Source organism: Balaenoptera borealis (genome assembly GCF_965194805.1).
Source record: "Balaenoptera borealis genome assembly, chromosome: 4".
In the NCBI taxonomy this organism is placed as follows: domain Eukaryota; kingdom Metazoa; phylum Chordata; class Mammalia; order Artiodactyla; family Balaenopteridae; genus Balaenoptera; species Balaenoptera borealis.
Genome location: NC_138861.1, coordinates 4,729,151 through 4,745,980, shown reverse-complemented (window position 1 = coordinate 4,745,980; position 16,830 = coordinate 4,729,151). Strand labels below are relative to the sequence as shown.

Sequence of the window (16,830 nt, the reverse complement as noted above, 5' to 3'; positions counted from 1 at the left end):
CGTGACCAGCTGGGTAGACCCTGTGTCTATGGAATATCTGAGTAGACAATGAGTGTTTCCACAAAGGAAAACTGTCTAGCTGTGGCAGCTGTGGACTTTGGGGGCAGCAATGCAATATTTGGGCCAGATCAGAGTCTGAGTGGTCCCCACAAGGCCTACAGCAGGTCCAGAGACCAGTCCAGAGACCAGCCCAGGGGCAGAGGAGGGCCTCTTGGGGAGGCAGAGGTGGACTGTGCCTCATGGCATGTGCAAGGACACTTAACAGCTGAGACCCCATGGAAACCTAATTATTACTATTAATTTTATTATGTTTTGATCCATTCTGTTGTGGGTTCTTGCTTTTTGTTGTTGTTTTTTGACTTTCTTTTTGTTTGTTTGTTTGTTGTTGTTTTAATATATTTTTTTAATTTAGTCTTTTGGGATCTTTGTGTTTTATGACAATTTAAATTTTTTTATATATTTTTATTTTTACTTTGCTTTCCTGTTGTTCTGTGCTCTTTTCCCATTTTTGTCTTTCTTTTCTTTAATATGTATATTTTTTATATTTCCATTTCTACTTTGCTTTTCTGTTGTCCTATGTTTTTACCCTTTTTATTTTATTTTATTTTATTATTTTTGTCAGTTTGTTCTGTTTCCTTGCTTTATTCTTCAGTTGGCACACCTGCTTTGGTTTTGTTTTTAGGTTTAGTGTTTTTGTTAGTTTTGATCCTAACTGTTTGATTTAGTTTTTGAATTCTTCTATTTGCCTGGTTATTCTCATTCTTTTTGTTTTATTTGGTTCTGTTTTTTTTTTTCTTTTGCATGTGTGTGTTTCCTTGTTTCTGTTTTTGTTTGTTTGATTTTGCTTTTACAATTTCTCTGGGATTTTTTTTGTCTTTTTTAAAATACCTTTTCTATTTTATTTTTTTATATTTCTATTTATATGTGGCTTTTCTGTTGCTCTGTCTTCTTTTCCTATGCTCTTTTTCTTTTTTTATTAATCAATTTTTCGATTTGTTTTGTTTCTTTGCCTCATTCTTCAGTTGGCACTCTGCTTTGGTTTTGATTTTGGTTTTGTGTTTTTTCAGTTTTCAATTGTCTGATTTTGTTCTTGGGTTCTTTTGTTTGTCTGGTTGTTCTCTTGCTTTTTGTTTTATTTGTTTCTGTTTTTGTTTCCTTTGTATGTATGCGTGTTTCCTTGTTTCTGTTTTTGTTTGTTTGATTTTACTTTTTACCATTTGTCTGGGGTTTTGTTAGTCTTTTTTTTTTTTAGTCCCCTTTATTAACAGGACAACTGACTTGCGGGGTCATAGTTCCTTGACTGGAAGTCAGGCCTGAGGCTCTGGGGAGGGAGTACCGAGCCCAGGACTCTGGACCACTAGAAAATTCCCTGCCCCAGGGAAGATTAATCACCGAGAGTTTTCACGGAGGCCTCTATCTGTATCCAAGACACGGTTCCACCCAACGGCCAGCAGCTCACAGTGCAAGATGCCTCACACCAAACAACAAGACAGGAACACAAACCCAACCATCAACACACAGACTACCTAAAGTCAGAGTAAGCTCACAGACACCCCAAAACACAACACCTGACATGGCCCTGCTCTTCAGAGGGAAAAGACTCAGATCCACCCACCTGAATGCAGCCACCATTCCCTCGCATCAGGATGCCTATGAAAGCCACTGGACAAACCTCACCACAGAGGGCAGATAACAGAAGCAAAAGGAACTACGACCCTGCAGCCTAGGGAAAGGAGATGTCAAGTACTGTAAATTAGACAAAATGAGAAGACTGAGAAATAGCTTGCAGGCAAAGGAGGAAGATAAAGACACATGTGACCAAATAAATGAAGAGGAAATAGGTAGCTACCTGAAAAAGAATTCAGAGTAATGATAATAAAGATGATTCAAAATCTCAGGAATAGAATAAAGAAAATACAGGAAACATTTAACAAGGACCTAGAAGAACTAAAGTGCAAACAAACAGTAATGAAAAAAACAATAACTGAAATCAAAAGTACGCTAGAAGGAATCAATAGCAGAAAAACTGAGGGAGAAGAAAGGAGAAGTGAGCTGGAAGACAGAAGGGTGGAAATAACTACTGCACAGCAGAATAAAGAAAAAAGAATGAAAAGAATGGAGGACCATCTCAGAGACTTCTGGGACAATATTAAGCATGCTAACATTCCAATTATAGGCATCTCAGAAGAAAAGAACAAAAGAAAGGGTCTGAGAAAATATTCGAAGAGATTATAGTCAAAAACTTCCCCAACATGGGAAAAGAAATAGTCAATCAAGTCCAGGAAGTTCACGGAGTCCCATACAGGGCAAACCCAAGGAGAAACACACCAAGACACATATTAATCAAACTAACAAAATTAAACACAAATAAAAAAATATTAAAAGCCACAAAGGAAAAGCAACAGATAATATACAAGGGAATCCCCATAAGGTTGACAGCTGATCTTTCAGCAGAAACTCTATAGGACAGAAGGTAGTAGCAAGACATATTTAAAGTGATGAAAGGGAAAAATCTAAAACTAACATTACTCTACCCAGCAAGGATCTCACTCAAATTCAATGGAGAAATCAAAAGCGTCACAGACAAGCCAAAGTTAAGAGAATTCAGAGCCAACAAACCAGCTTTACAACAAAGGCTAAATGAATTTTTCTAGGCAGGAAACATAAGAGAAGGCAAAGACCTACAAAAACAAACCCAAAATAATTAAGAAAATGGCAATAGGAACGTACATATCCATAATTACCTTAAATGTAAATGAATTAAATGCTCCACCAAAAGACACAGACTGGCTGAATGGATACAAAAACAAGACCCATAAATATGCTGTCTACAAGAGACCCACTTCAGACCTAGGGACACATACAGACTGAAAGTGAGGGGATAGAAAAAGACATTGCATGCAAATGGTAATCAGAAGAAAGCTGGAGTAGCAATACTCAAGTAAGACAAAATAGACTTTAAAATAATGACTATAATAAGAGACAAGGAAGGACGCTACATAAAGATCAAGGGATCAATCCAAGCTGAAAAAACAGTTGTAAATATCTATGCACCCTACATAGGAGCACCTCAATACATAAGACAAATGATAACAGCCATAAAAGGGGTAACTGACAGTAACACAATAATAGTAGGGTACTTAAACACCCCACTTTCACCAATGGACAAATCATCCAAAATGAAAATAAATAAGGAAACACAAGCTTTAAATGACACATTATATCTAATGGATTTAATTGATATTTACAGGACATTACATCCAAAAACAACAGAATACACTTTTTTCTCAAGTACACATGGAACATTCTCCAAGTTAGATCACATCTTGGGTCACAAATCAAGCCTCAGTAAATTTTAGAAAACTGAAATCATATCAAGCATCTTTTCTGACCACAACACTATGAGAAGAGAAATCAATTACAGGGAAAAAAATGTAAAAAACACATAGAGGCGAAACAATATGCTACTAATAACCAAGAGATCACTGAAGAAATCAAAGAGGAAATCAAAAAATACCTAGAACAAATGACAATGAAAACACAACAACCCATAACCTATGGGACACAGCAAAAGCCGTTCTAAGAGGGAAATTTATAACAATACAATCCTACCTCAAGAAACAAGAAAAATCCCAAATAAACAACCTAACCTTACACCTAAAGCAACTAGAGAAAGAAGAAGAAGAAAAAAAAAAAAAAAAACAAACCCAAAGTTAGCAGAAGGAAAGAAATCATAAAGATCAGATCAAAAATAAAAAGAAATGAAGGAAACAATAGTAAAGATCAATAAAACTAAAAGCTGGCTCTTTGAGAAGGTAAACAAAACTGATAAACCATTAGCCAGAATCATCAGGAAAAAAAGGGAGAAGACTCAAATCAACAGATTTAGAAATGAAAAAAGAGAAGTAAAAATTGACACCACAGAAATACAAAGGATCATGAAAGGCTACTACAAGCAACTATATGCCAATAAAATGGACAACCGGGAAGAAATGGACAGATTCTTAGAAACGTACAGCCTTCAAAGATTGAACCAGAAGGATATAGAAAATATGATCAGACCAATCACATGTAATGAAATTGAAACTGTGATTAAAAATCTTCCAACAAACAAAAGCCCAGGGCCAGATGGCTTCACACATGAATTCTATCAAACATTTAGAGAAGAACTAACGCCTATCCTTCTCAAAATATTCCAAATATAGCAGAGGGAGGAACACTCCCAAACTTATGTTACGAGGGCACTATAACCTTGATACAAAACTAGATAAAAATGTCACACAAAAAAGAAAATTACAGGCCAATATCACTGATGAACATATATGCAAAAATCCTCAATAAAATACTACCAAACAGAATCCACCAACACATTAAAAGGATCATACACCATGATCAAGTGGGGTTTATCCCAGGAATGCAAGGATTCTTCAATATATGCAAATCAATCAATGCAATAAACCATATTAACAAATTGAAGGAGAAAAACCATATGATCATCTCAATAGATGCAGAAAAAGCTTTCAACAAAATTCAACACCCATTTATGATAAAAACTCTCCAGAAAGTGGGCATAGAGGGAACCTATCTCAACCTAGTAAAAACCATGTATGACAAACCCACAGCCAACATTCTCAATGATGAAAAACTGAAAACATTTCCTCTAAGATCAGGAATGAGACAAGGGTGCCCACTCTTACCTCTATTATTCAACATAGTTTTGGAAGTTTTAGCTACAGCAATGAGAGAAGAAAAAGAAATAAAAGGAATCTAAATTGGAAATGAAGAAGAAAAACTGTCACTGTTTACAGATGACATAATACTACACATAGAAAATCCTAAAGATGCCAACAGAAAACTACTAGAGCTAATCAATGAATTTGGTAAAGTAGCAGGATACAAAACTAATGCCCAGAAATTTCTTGCATTCCTATGCACTATCAACAGAAAATCAGCAAGATAAATTAAGGAAACACTCCCATTTACCACTGTAACAAAAGAATAAAATACCTAGGAATAAACCTACTTAAGGAAGCAAAAGACCTATATGCAGAAAACTATAAGACACTGATGAAAGAAATCAAAGACAATACAAACAGATGGAGAGATATGCCATATTCTTGGATTGGAAGAATCAAAATTGTGAAAATGACTATACTACCCAAAGCAATCTATAGATTTGATGCAATTCCAATCAAATTACCAATGACTTTTTTCACAGAACTAGAACAAGAAATTTTACAATTTGTATGAAAACACAAAAGATCCCGAATAGGCAAAGCAAACTTAAAAAAGAAAAACAGAGCTGGAGGAATCAGGCTCCCTGACTTCTGACTATACTACAAAGATACAGTAATCAAGACAATTTGGTACTGGCACAAAAACAGAAATATAGATCAATGGAACTGGATAGAAAGTCCAGAGGTAAACCCATGCACATACAGTCACCTTGTCTTTGACGAAGGAGGCAAGAATATACAGTGGAGAAAAGACAGCCTCTTCAGTAAGTGGTGGTATGAAACTGCACAGCTACATGTATATGAATGAAATTAGAAAACTCTCTAACACCATACATAAAAATAAACTCAAAATGCATTAAAGACCTAAATGTAAGGCCAGACACTCTTGGAGGAAAACATAGGCAGAACACTGTATGGCATAGCAAGATCTAAATCATAGCAAGATCCTTTTTGTCCCACCTCCTACAGAAATGGAAATAAAAACAAAAATAAACAAGTGGGACCTAATGAAACTTAAAAGCTTTTGCACATCAAAGGAAACCATAAACAAGACGAAAAGACAACCCTCAGAATGGGAGAAAATATTTGCAAATGAAGTAACTGACAATGGATTAATCTCCAAAATATACAAGTGGCTCATGCAGCTCAATATCAAAAAAAAAAAAAAAAAAAACCCAATCCAAAAATGGGCAGAAGACCTAAATAGACATTTCTCCAAAGAAGACTTACAGATTGCCAACAAACACAGGAAAGGATGCTCAACATCACTAATCATTAGAGAAATGCAAATCAAAACCACAATGATGTGTCACCTCACATGGATTAGCATGGCCATCATCAAAAAATACTACAAGCAATAGATGCCGGAGAGGGTGTGGAGAAAAGGGAACCCTCCTGCACTGTTTTTTGGGAATTTAAATTGGTATAGCCACTATACAGAACAGTATGGAGGTTCCTTAAAAAACTAAAAATAGAACTACTGTTTGACCCACTTCTGGGTATATACCCTGAGAAAACCATAATTCAAAAATATACTTGTATCACAATATTCATTGCAGTACTATTTACAATAGCCAGGACATGGAATCAACCTAAGTGTCCATCAACAGGTGAATGGATAATGAAGATGTGGCACATATATACAGTGGAATACTACCCAGCCTTACAAAGGAACGAACTGAGTTATTTGCAATGAGGTGAATGGACCTAAAGTTTGTCATACAGAGTGAAGTAAGTCAGAAAGAGAAAAACAAATACTGTATCCTAACACATATATATGGAAACTAAGAAAACGGTACTGATGAACCTTGTGGCAGGGCAGTAATAAAGATGCAGATGTAGAGAATGGACTTGAGGACACAGCGGGGGAAGGGGAAGCTGGGATGAAGTTAGAGAGTGGCATGGACATATATACAGTACCAAATGTAAAATAGATAGCTAGTGGGAAGCAGCCGCATAGCACACGGAGATCAGATCCGTGCTTTGTGTCCACCTAGAGGGGTGGGTTAGGGAGGGTGAGAGGGAGATGCAAGAGGGAGGAGAAATGGGGATATATGTATACATATAGCTGATTCACTTTGTTATACAGCAGAAACTAACACAGCATGGTAAAGCAATTATATTCCAATAAAGTTGTTTAAAAAAAAGAAATAATTGAATAGAGGAGAAAATAAAGCAGTTCAAGAGAAGGTGTTAGCAATGGAGTAATGAATACCTTGCATTAAAAATGGATTTGTGCTCAAAACAGCCAGGATAAATTCTTGTCCGTGGGTCAGTGAACCTGGTGGCTTAGGATATGTCAAAATTCATAACTAATGCCAATAAAAAATTTAAAAAAGAAATAAAAGATCACTATTTATAATTCTAAGTAAGACAAAGCCTAGAGCTCAAAAGGTGGAAGGAAAAAAATAATTTAAAGCTGTCATTATTTTAGAAACTATGACATCATTCAAAATTAGATATTTTCACAAGTGTGCCTCTTTGTTTTTGTGCTCTTTTTATCACATACTTTTATCCTCAAAGCTATTATGTTATATCACTAGGGTCTTCTGCATTCCTATTATCTGCTTCAGTGTTTCACAAATTTCTTTATTCACAATCAAGCTTCACAATAATATGTAGAATCTCAACACTTTTATACCTTATTTTGTTATTTAGTTACTTGGGAGGTATATGAGATGGCATTTTCCTACCCTGCATCTAGCCTTGGTTAACCAAAGATAATAATTATTATTTTTTTAATTTCAACCTCCATAGATTATTTCTACATTGTCTTCACTTTTCTCTCTGTGAATAGAAAGTAAAATTACTTTGACAATTTCGCTGTTAAAGGATGCCTATATATTCTGCAAAAGAAAACTAGGTGCAATTTAATGAAAAGGCAGAAAAATACTTATGCTGCACCTAGACAGAATAATGATCATGTAGCTCTCTCTTTCAGTATTGCACTTGATCATAGCAGGACATGAATATCCAAAGAATTTTCATGGCTTCGGAGGCAAAGTGATTATATACGACGAAATCAAAACCTGTCATATACTCATCCCTTTAACTGTAATAACATACAATGGGATGAAAAAAAAAAAAAAGGTCTGAAAAAATGGCAACAATGTTCCTTTCAGAAGAGGTTAAAAATGTGGTTAAAAACAGAACAAAACAAACAAACAATAAAACCCAGAGTGAAGAAACAAATTCTTAATAAACCTTTCTAACAGGTGCAGTGAAAGTTAAGATCCTTGAGTCACATGATCAAAGGAGAAAAAAAAATAAAGGCCACCATTCTATATAGCAAAGTTAACACAATTTTCTCACTTCTTTGTCTTGTGACTTTTGATAAGTTATTTAATCTATCTATATCTCATCTATCCTTTGTAAAACATGTAGAATTCTTGGACCTAGCTGATAGAATTGTGTGATAAATGAATGAGAAAATAAGGCAGAGCACTAAAAATAGCACCTGGCCAAAAATATTGGTTATCATTAATGAACAGTGAGTGCCTAGCCTTCTTCCCTTGCTCAATTCCAAGAACTCCCAGAACAAACGTGCCTGGCTAATTAGTATCCTTTGGCAGATGGAAGTCATCTTCACTGGGAGAAAGAAACTGCCCCAGAGAAAAGACCTTTTATTTTGGTTTTCTCAACGTAACAGCTCTGCCAGATCATCCTTTAATCAAATTCATAGTTGAAGGCAAATTAACACACATGGTGATCCTTAACAGCTTTTTAATGCATAATTATTAAATATGTTCAGATAGATAGGTATCCCCAGCACTTGAGGAAAATAAAATCTAATAACAAGACAGAAAAGAAAAGAAGCAAATAAAAAATAGTACCTTTTAGTAAATATAATATATAAAGGCAAGGAAGGAATCTTTGAAGGTTATCAATGTCATAAACTTTAAGAGCTGATACACCATTGCACCTATGAAAAAAGAACAGGCTACTGCTATAAAGAAAAAAAAATCATAGAAAAAAGAACACCTGAAATTAAAAATATAACAGCAAAAATAAAAATTCAGTAGAAAAATTGGAAAATAAAGATGAGGAAATAAAGCAAATAAGAAAAAAAGATGAAAAATGGTAAACACATATAAGAAAGTTGGAGAACCAACCTGGAAAGACTAAGCTTTAAATAATAAAAGTTCATTAAAAAGGAAAACCATGAATGGAACACTAAAAATGGGAGGAAGGAATTGACAAAGAAATTATTCAATAAATTTTCAGATGTAAGAAAATGTTTCACGACGGCAAAGACCCACAAAGTAAATACATAGGATAGTAAATAGAAATGGATCCAAATAAAGGCATATCTTTGTGAATTTTAGAACATTCAGAATGATGGAGAAATCTTAAGTTCAGAGAAAAAAAAATTACAAGGAAAGAATCCAGGATGAATAAGACATCCATAGTCTTAACTGCAACTTAGGAAGACAGAGAACACTAAAATGACATCTCAAACTTTTCAGAAGTAAAATTTTATGTTCAGTATGAATGTGAGAATAGATTAAATAAATATATTTTTACAAACTCAGTGTCTCAATAAATGCCTTTACCCCAAATCTATCTCAGAAAGGATAGAATATACACTCCACCAAAATAGGGGAGTAAATCAAAAAATAAAAATAGGAGATCCAGGAAATAGGAAAATTCTCATAAGAAAAGATGAGAAAAATCCCAATGCTGATGAAAGGAGATCCTAAGATCTACAACAAATCTAGAAAATATACCTATACAAATATACAGATATACATATAGGTACAAAAAGTACATATGCATATTACACACCTAGTTTAATTGGGAATTTTGTCTCTGTTGTTGAGTTGTAAAAACTCTTTATATATACTGGATACTAGAATTTATGACATGTATAATTTGCAAATTTTTTCCCATTCTTTGCATTGTCATTTCACTCTCTAGATATTTCTCCAAAGAAGATATACAAATGGCCAACAAGCCATGAAAAGATGCTCAACATCACTAGTCATTAGAGAAATGCAAATCAGAATTACACTGAGAAACAGCCCCACACCCCCTAGATTTAAATCATCATCATCATCATCATCATCATCATCAGAAAATGTTGGCAAGGATATGGAGCAATTAGAATTCTTGTACATTGTTGGTGTAATGTAAAATGGTGCAGCCACTGTGAAAAAGTGTTTGGCAGGTCCTCAAAAAATTAAACATAGAATAACTATATGATCCAGCAACTATACTTCTAGGTATAAACCAAAAATAATTGAAAATGTGTATTCAAACAAATACTTGTACAGGAATCTTCATAGTTGCACTACTCACAATAGCAAAAAGGTAGAAAAACCCTGAAGATCTATCATCTGATAAATGGATAAACAAATACGGTTTATCCAAGCAATGGAATATTATTCAGTCATAAAAGGGAATGGACTATGGATACATGCTACAATGTGGATGAACACTGAAAATATCAAACAAGTAAAATAAGCCAGACACAAAAGGTAATGTTGTATGTTTCCATTTATGTAAAGCATAAAGAATAGGTAAAACTATAGAGGCAGAAAACAGACATTGCCAGGGCCAGAGAATGGAGCGTGACTGCATAATGAGGATGGTGTTACTTTTGGGGGTGATGAAAACATCTTGGGACTAGACATAGGTGACGGTTGCACAATATTGTGAATGTACTAAATGCCACTGAATTATACACCTAATGGTTGATCTCATGTCACAAAAATTTTATCTCAATTAAAAAAAAGAATGGTAATTCAAACACCTAAAATATGTGTGAAACTGTATAAAATCCAAACACTGTAATAGAAGTAGAAGCAAAAATTTACGATCACAAAGAAAATATAACAATTAACACAAATAAAAAATTAAGGACAATATCATGATGAAGAAATATTTGAACTGAGATTTTAAAGATAAATAGAATATTAATGATAGAGAAGGTCATATGGCTTTCAACCTGTGTGTTCAATATGAGCAAAAGCAAGAGCATGTGATAGTACATAGCATATTTTCAGCTTTGTGCAGTTTGGGATGATTATAGGATAAAGTGAGTGAGACAACATAGTTATAAATGAATGCTGTCAAACAGACAAGAGCCAGATGGAAAAAGTAGATAAACATATGACATGGCATTTTGCCTTAATTCTGTAGATATCAGTATACTATTGAGCCATTTTGAAAATAAATTAAATATAAGTCGATCTGTAGATTTAGATGTCTTTGCTGGGCATTTGAAAAGAAGAAATATTACAGTCATTTGAACTGTTTAAAATAGTTTAGGCCAAAGATTATAAAACTCTAACCTGAAAAGTGGAAATAAAGGAAAAAATGTACATACAACATTTTTCAGGGATAGCAGTGATTAAATTAGGTTTTTTTTTTTGAATGCTAGTTTAATTTTTGTTTCATGTATAAGAAAATTAACTTAAATAAAAATTAAAAGAAAATTCTGTTAAGTATTGATATCCCTAGTTAGTAAGTATTTACTAACAGACTAAATAAATGCTTCTGTGATGCTTATATTATGTAAATGCCTTATTTTGTTTGGTGAAGCATAACACATGTCCTGGAATGTGTTTTCAATGCATAGATGCTATTCTTACTGATTATTTTTGCATTTAATTCCATCTACTTATGCAAACGATTGCGTATGCTATCTCATTTTTCTTTTTTTTTTTAAAACTCTTTATTGAAGTATAATTGCTTTACAATGGTGTGTTAGTTTCTGCTTTATAACAAAGTGAATCAGTTATACATATACATATGTTCCCATATCTCTTCCCTCTTGCATCTCCCTCCCTCCCACCCTCCCCATCCCACCCCTCTAGGTGGTCACAAAGCACCGAGCTGCTCTCCCTGTGCTATGCGGCTGCTTCCCACTAGCTATCTATTTTACATTTGGTAGTGTATATATGTCCATGACACTCTCTCACCCTGTCACATCTCACCCCTCCCCCTCCCCGTATCCTCAAGTCCATTCTCTAGTAGGTCTGTGTCTTTAGTCCCGTCTTGCCACTAGGTTCTTCATGGCCTTTTTTTTTTTCCCTTAGATTCCATATATATGTGTTAGCATACTGTATTTGTTTTTCTCTTTCTGACTTACTTCACTCTGTATGACAGAATCTATCTCCATCCACCTCATTACAAATACCTCCATTTCATTTCTTTTTATGGCGGAGTAATATTCCATTGTATATATGTGCCACATCTTCTTTATCCATTCATCCGATGATGGACACTTAGGTTGCTTCCATGTCCTGGCTATTGTAAATAGAGCTGCAATGAACATTTTGGTACATGACTCTTTTTGAACTATGGTTTTCTCAGGGTATATGCCCAGTAGTGGGATTGCTGGGTCGTATGGTAGTTCTATTTTTAGATTTTTAAGGAAACTCCATACTGTTCTCCATAGTGGCTGTATCAATTTACATTCCCACCAACAGTGCAAAAGTGTTCCCTTTCCTCCACACTGTCTCCAGCATTTATTATTTCTAGATTTTTTGATGATGGCCATTCTGACCGGTGTGAGATGATATCTCATTGTAGTTTTGATTTGCATTTCTCTAATGATTAATGATGTTGAGCATTCTTTCATGTGTCTGTAGACCATCTGTATATCTTCTTTGGAGAAATGTCTATTTAGGTCTTCTGCCCATTTTTAAATTGGGTTGTTTGTTTTTTTGTTATTGAGCTGCATGAGCTGCTTGTAAATCTTGGAGATTAATCCTTTGTCAGTTGCTTCATTTGCAAATATTTTCTCCCATTCTGATGGTTGTCTTTTGGTCTTGTTTATGGTTTCCTTTGCTGTTCAAAAGCTTTTAAGTTTCATTAGGTCCCATTTGTTTATTTGTGTTCTTATTTCCATTTCTCTAGGAGCTGGGTCAAAAAGAATCTTGCTGTGATGTATGTCATAGAGTGTTCTGCCTATGTTTTCCTCAAAGAGTTTGATAGTGTCTGGCCTTACACATAGGTCTTTAATCCATTTTGAGTTTATTTTTGTGCATGGTGTCAGGGAGTGTTCTAATTTCATACTTTTACATGTATCTGTCCAATTTTCCCAGCACCACTTATTGAAGAGGCTGTCTTTTCTCCACTGTATATGCTTGCCTCCTTTATCAAAGATAAGGTGACCATATGTACGTGGGTTTATCTCTGGGCTTTCTATCCTGTTCCATTGATCTAAATTTCTGTTTTTGTGCCAGTACCAAACTGTCTTGATTACTGTAGCTTTGTAATATAGTATGAAGTCAGGGAGCCTGATTCCCCCAGCTCCATTTTTCATTCTCAAGATTGCTTTGGCTATTCGGGGTCTTTTGTGTTTCCATACAAATTGTGAAATTTTTTGTTCTAGTTCTGTGAAAAATGCCAGTGGTAGTTTGATAGGGATTGCATTGAATCTGTAGATTGCTTTGGGTAGTAGAGTCATTTTCACAATGTTGATTCTTCCAATCCAAGAACATGGTATATCTCTCCATCTATTTGTATCGTCTTTAATTTCTTTCATCAGTGTCTTATAATTTTCTGCATACAGGTCTTTTGTCTCCTTAGGTAGGTTTATTCCTAGATATCTTATTCTTTTTGTTGCAATGGTAAACGGGAGTGTTTTCTTAATTTCACTTTCAGATTTTTCATCACTAGTGTATAGAAATGCAAGAGATTTCTGTGCATTAATTTTGTATCCTGCTACTTTACCAAATTCATTGATTAGCTCTAGTAGTTTTCTGGTAGCATCTGTAGGATTCTGTATGTATAGTATCATGTCATCTGCAAACAGTGACAGCTTTACTTCTTCTTCTCCGATTTGGATTCCTTTTATTTCTTTTTCTTCTCTGATTGCTGTGGCTAACACTTCCAAAACTATGTTGAATAATAGTGGTGAGAGTGGGCAACCTTGTCTTGTTCCTGACCTTAGTGGAGATGGTTTCAGTTTTTCACCATTGAGGACAATGTTGGCTGTGGGTTTGTCATATATGGCCTTTATTATGTTGAGGAAAGTTCCCTCTATGCCTACTTTCTGCAGGGCTTTTATCGTAAATGGGTGTTGAATTTTGTCGAAAGCTTTCTCTGCATCTACTGAGATGATCATATGGTTTTTCTCCTTCAATTTGTTAATATGGTGTATCACGTTGATTGATTTGCGTATATTGAAGAATCCTTGCATTCCTGGGATAAACCCCACTTGATCATGGTGTATGATCCTTTTAATGTGCTGCTGGATTCTGTTTGCTAGTATTTTGTTGAGGATTTTTGCATCTGTGTTTATCAGCATTATTGGCCTGTAGTTTTCTTTCTTTGTGACATCTTTGTCTGGTTTTGGTATCAGGGTGATGGTGGCCTCATAGAATGAGTTTGGGAGTGTTCCTCCCTCTGCAATATTTTGGAAGAGTTTGAGAAGGATGGCTGTTAGCTCTTCTCTAAATGTTTGATAGAATTCACCTGTGAAGCCATCTGGTCCTATTCTTTAGTTTGTTGGAAGGTTTTTAATCACAGTTTCAATTTCAGTGCTTGTGACTGGTCTGTTCATATTTTCTATTTCTTCCTGGTTCAGTCTCGGCAGGTTGTGCATTTCTAAGAATCTGTCCATTTCTTCCAGGTTGTCCATTTTATTGGCATAGAGTTGCTTGTAGTAATCTCTCATGATCGTTTGTATTTCTGCAGTGTCAGTGGTTACTTCTCCTTTTTCATTTCTAATTCTATTGATTTGAGTCTTCTCCCTTTTTCTCTTGATGAGTCTGGCTAATGGTTTATCAATTTTGTTTATCTTCTCAAAGAACCAGCTTTTAGTTTCATTGATTTTTTCTATTGTTTCCTTCATTTCTTTTTCATTTATTTCTGATCTGATCTTTATGATTTCTTTCCTTCTGCTAGCTTTGGGGTATTCTTGCTCTTCTTTCTCTAATTGCTTCAGGTGCAAGGTTAGGTTGTTTATTCGAGATGTTTCCTGTTTCTTGAGGTAGGCTTGTATTTCTATAAACTTCCCTCTTAGCACGGCTTTTGCTGCGTCCCATAGGTTTTGGGTCGTCGTGTCTCCATTGTCATTTGTTTCTAGGTATTTTTTGATTTCCCCTTTGATTTCTTCAGTGATCACTTCGTTATTAAGTAGTGTATTGTGTAGCCTCCATGTGTTTGTATTTTTTACAGATCTTTTCCTGTAATTGATATCTAGTCTCATAGCATTGTGGTCAGAAAAGATACTTGATACGATTTCAATTTTCTTAAATTTACCAAGGCTTGATTTGTGACCCAAGATATGATCTATCATGGAGAATGTTCCATGAGCACTTGAGAAAAATGTGTATTCTGTTGTTTTTGGGTGGAATGTCCTATAAATATCAATTAAGTCCATCTTGTTTAATGTATCATTTAGAGCTTGTGTTTCCTTATTTATTTTCATTTTGGATGATCTGTCCATTGGTGAAAGTGGGGTGTTAAAGTCCCCTACTATGATTGTGTTGCTGTCGATTTCCCCTTTTATGGCTGTTAGTATTTGCCTTATGTATTGAGGTGCTCCTATGTTGGGTGCATAAATATTTACAATTGTTATACCTTCCTCTTGGATCGATCCCTTGATCATTATGTAGTGTCCTTCTTTGTCTCTTGTAATAGTCTTTATTTTAAAGTGTATTTTTTCTGATATGAGAATTGCTACTCCAGCTTTCTTTTGATTTCCATTTGCATGGAATATCTTTTTCCATCCCCTCACTTTCAGTCTTTATGTGTCTCTAGGTCTGAAGTGGGTCTCTTGTAGACAGCATATATGGGTCTTGTTGTTGTATCCATTCAGCCAGCCTGTGTCTTTTGGTGGGAGCATTTAATCCATTTACCTTTAAGGTAATTATCGATATGTATGTTCCTATTCCCATTTTCTTAAATGTTTTGGGTTTATTATTGTTTTCCTTCTCTTGTGTTTCTTGCTAGAGAAGTTCCTTTAGCATTTGTTGTAAAGCTGGTTTGGTGGTGCTGAACTCTCTCTGCTTTTGCTTGTCTGTAAAGGTTTTAATTTCTCCATCAAATCTGAATGAGATCCTTGCTGGGTAGAGTAATCTTGGATGTAGGTTTTTCTCCTTCATCACTTTAAGTATATCCTGCCACTCCTTTCTGGCTTGCAGAGTTTCTCCTGAAAGATCAGCTGTTAACCTTATGGGGATTCCCTTGTGTGTTATTTGTTGTTTTTCCCTCGCTGCTTTTAATATGTTTTCTTTATATTTAATTTTTGACACTTTGATTAATATGTGTCTTGGCGTGTTTCTCCTTGGATTTTTCCTGTATGGGACTCTCTGTGCTTCCAGGACTTGATTAAATATTTCCTTTCCCATATTAGGGAAGTTTTCAACTATAATCTCTTCAAATATTTTCTCAGTCCCTTTCTTTTTCTCTTCTTCTTCTGGGACCCCTATAATTCGAATGTTGGTGCTTTTAATGTTGTCCCAGAGGTCTCTGAGAGTCTCTTCAGTTCTTTTCATTCTTTTTTCTTTATCCTGCTCTGCAGTAGTTATTTCCACCATTTTATCTTCCAGGTCACTTATCCATTCTTCTGCCTCAGTTATTCTGCTATTGATCCCATCTAGAGTATTTTTAATTTCACTTATTGTGTTTTTCATGCTTGCTTGGTTCCTCTTTAGTTCTTCTACATCCTTGTTAAATGTTTCTTGCATTTTGTCTATTCTATTTCCAAGATTTTGGATCATCCTTACTATCATTATTCTGAATTCTTTTTCAGGTAGACTACCTATTTCCTCTTCATTTGTTAGGTCTGGTGTGTTTTGACCCTGCTCCTTCATCTGCTGTGTGTTTTTCTGTCTTCTCATTTTGCTTATCTTACTGTGTTTGGGGTCTCCTTTTCACAGGCTGCAGGTTCGTCATCCCCGTTGTTTTTGGTATCTGTCCCCAGTGGCTAAGGTTGGTTCAGTGGGTTGTGTAGGCTTCCTGGTGGAGGGAACTAGTGCCTGAGTTCTGGTGGATGAGGCTGGATCTTGTCTTTCTGGTGGGCACGTCCACGTCTGGTGGTGTGTTTTGGAGTGTCTGTGGCCTTATTACGATTTTAGGCCGCCTCTCTGCTAATGGATTGGGCTGTGTTCCTGTCTTGCTAGTTGTTTGGCATAGG

The 16,830-nt window shown here is 35.3% G+C and overlaps 2 long non-coding RNA genes across 2 annotated transcripts in view; one reads left to right on the top strand and one right to left on the bottom strand.

Annotated features, from left to right (window-relative positions):
- The window catches only part of LOC309628633, a 36,695-nt gene extending 30,772 nt beyond the window's left edge, over nucleotides 1-5,923 (top strand). The window contains exon 2 of the long non-coding RNA XR_014244603.1: nucleotides 3,136-5,923. This is a non-coding gene — a long non-coding RNA (uncharacterized lncRNA). The remainder of the gene's footprint in view (nucleotides 1-3,135) is intronic.
- Nucleotides 1-16,830, bottom strand: part of LOC309628619 — a 238,162-nt gene that overhangs the window by 194,088 nt on the left and 27,244 nt on the right. The gene's annotated exons all lie outside the window — the stretch shown is intronic.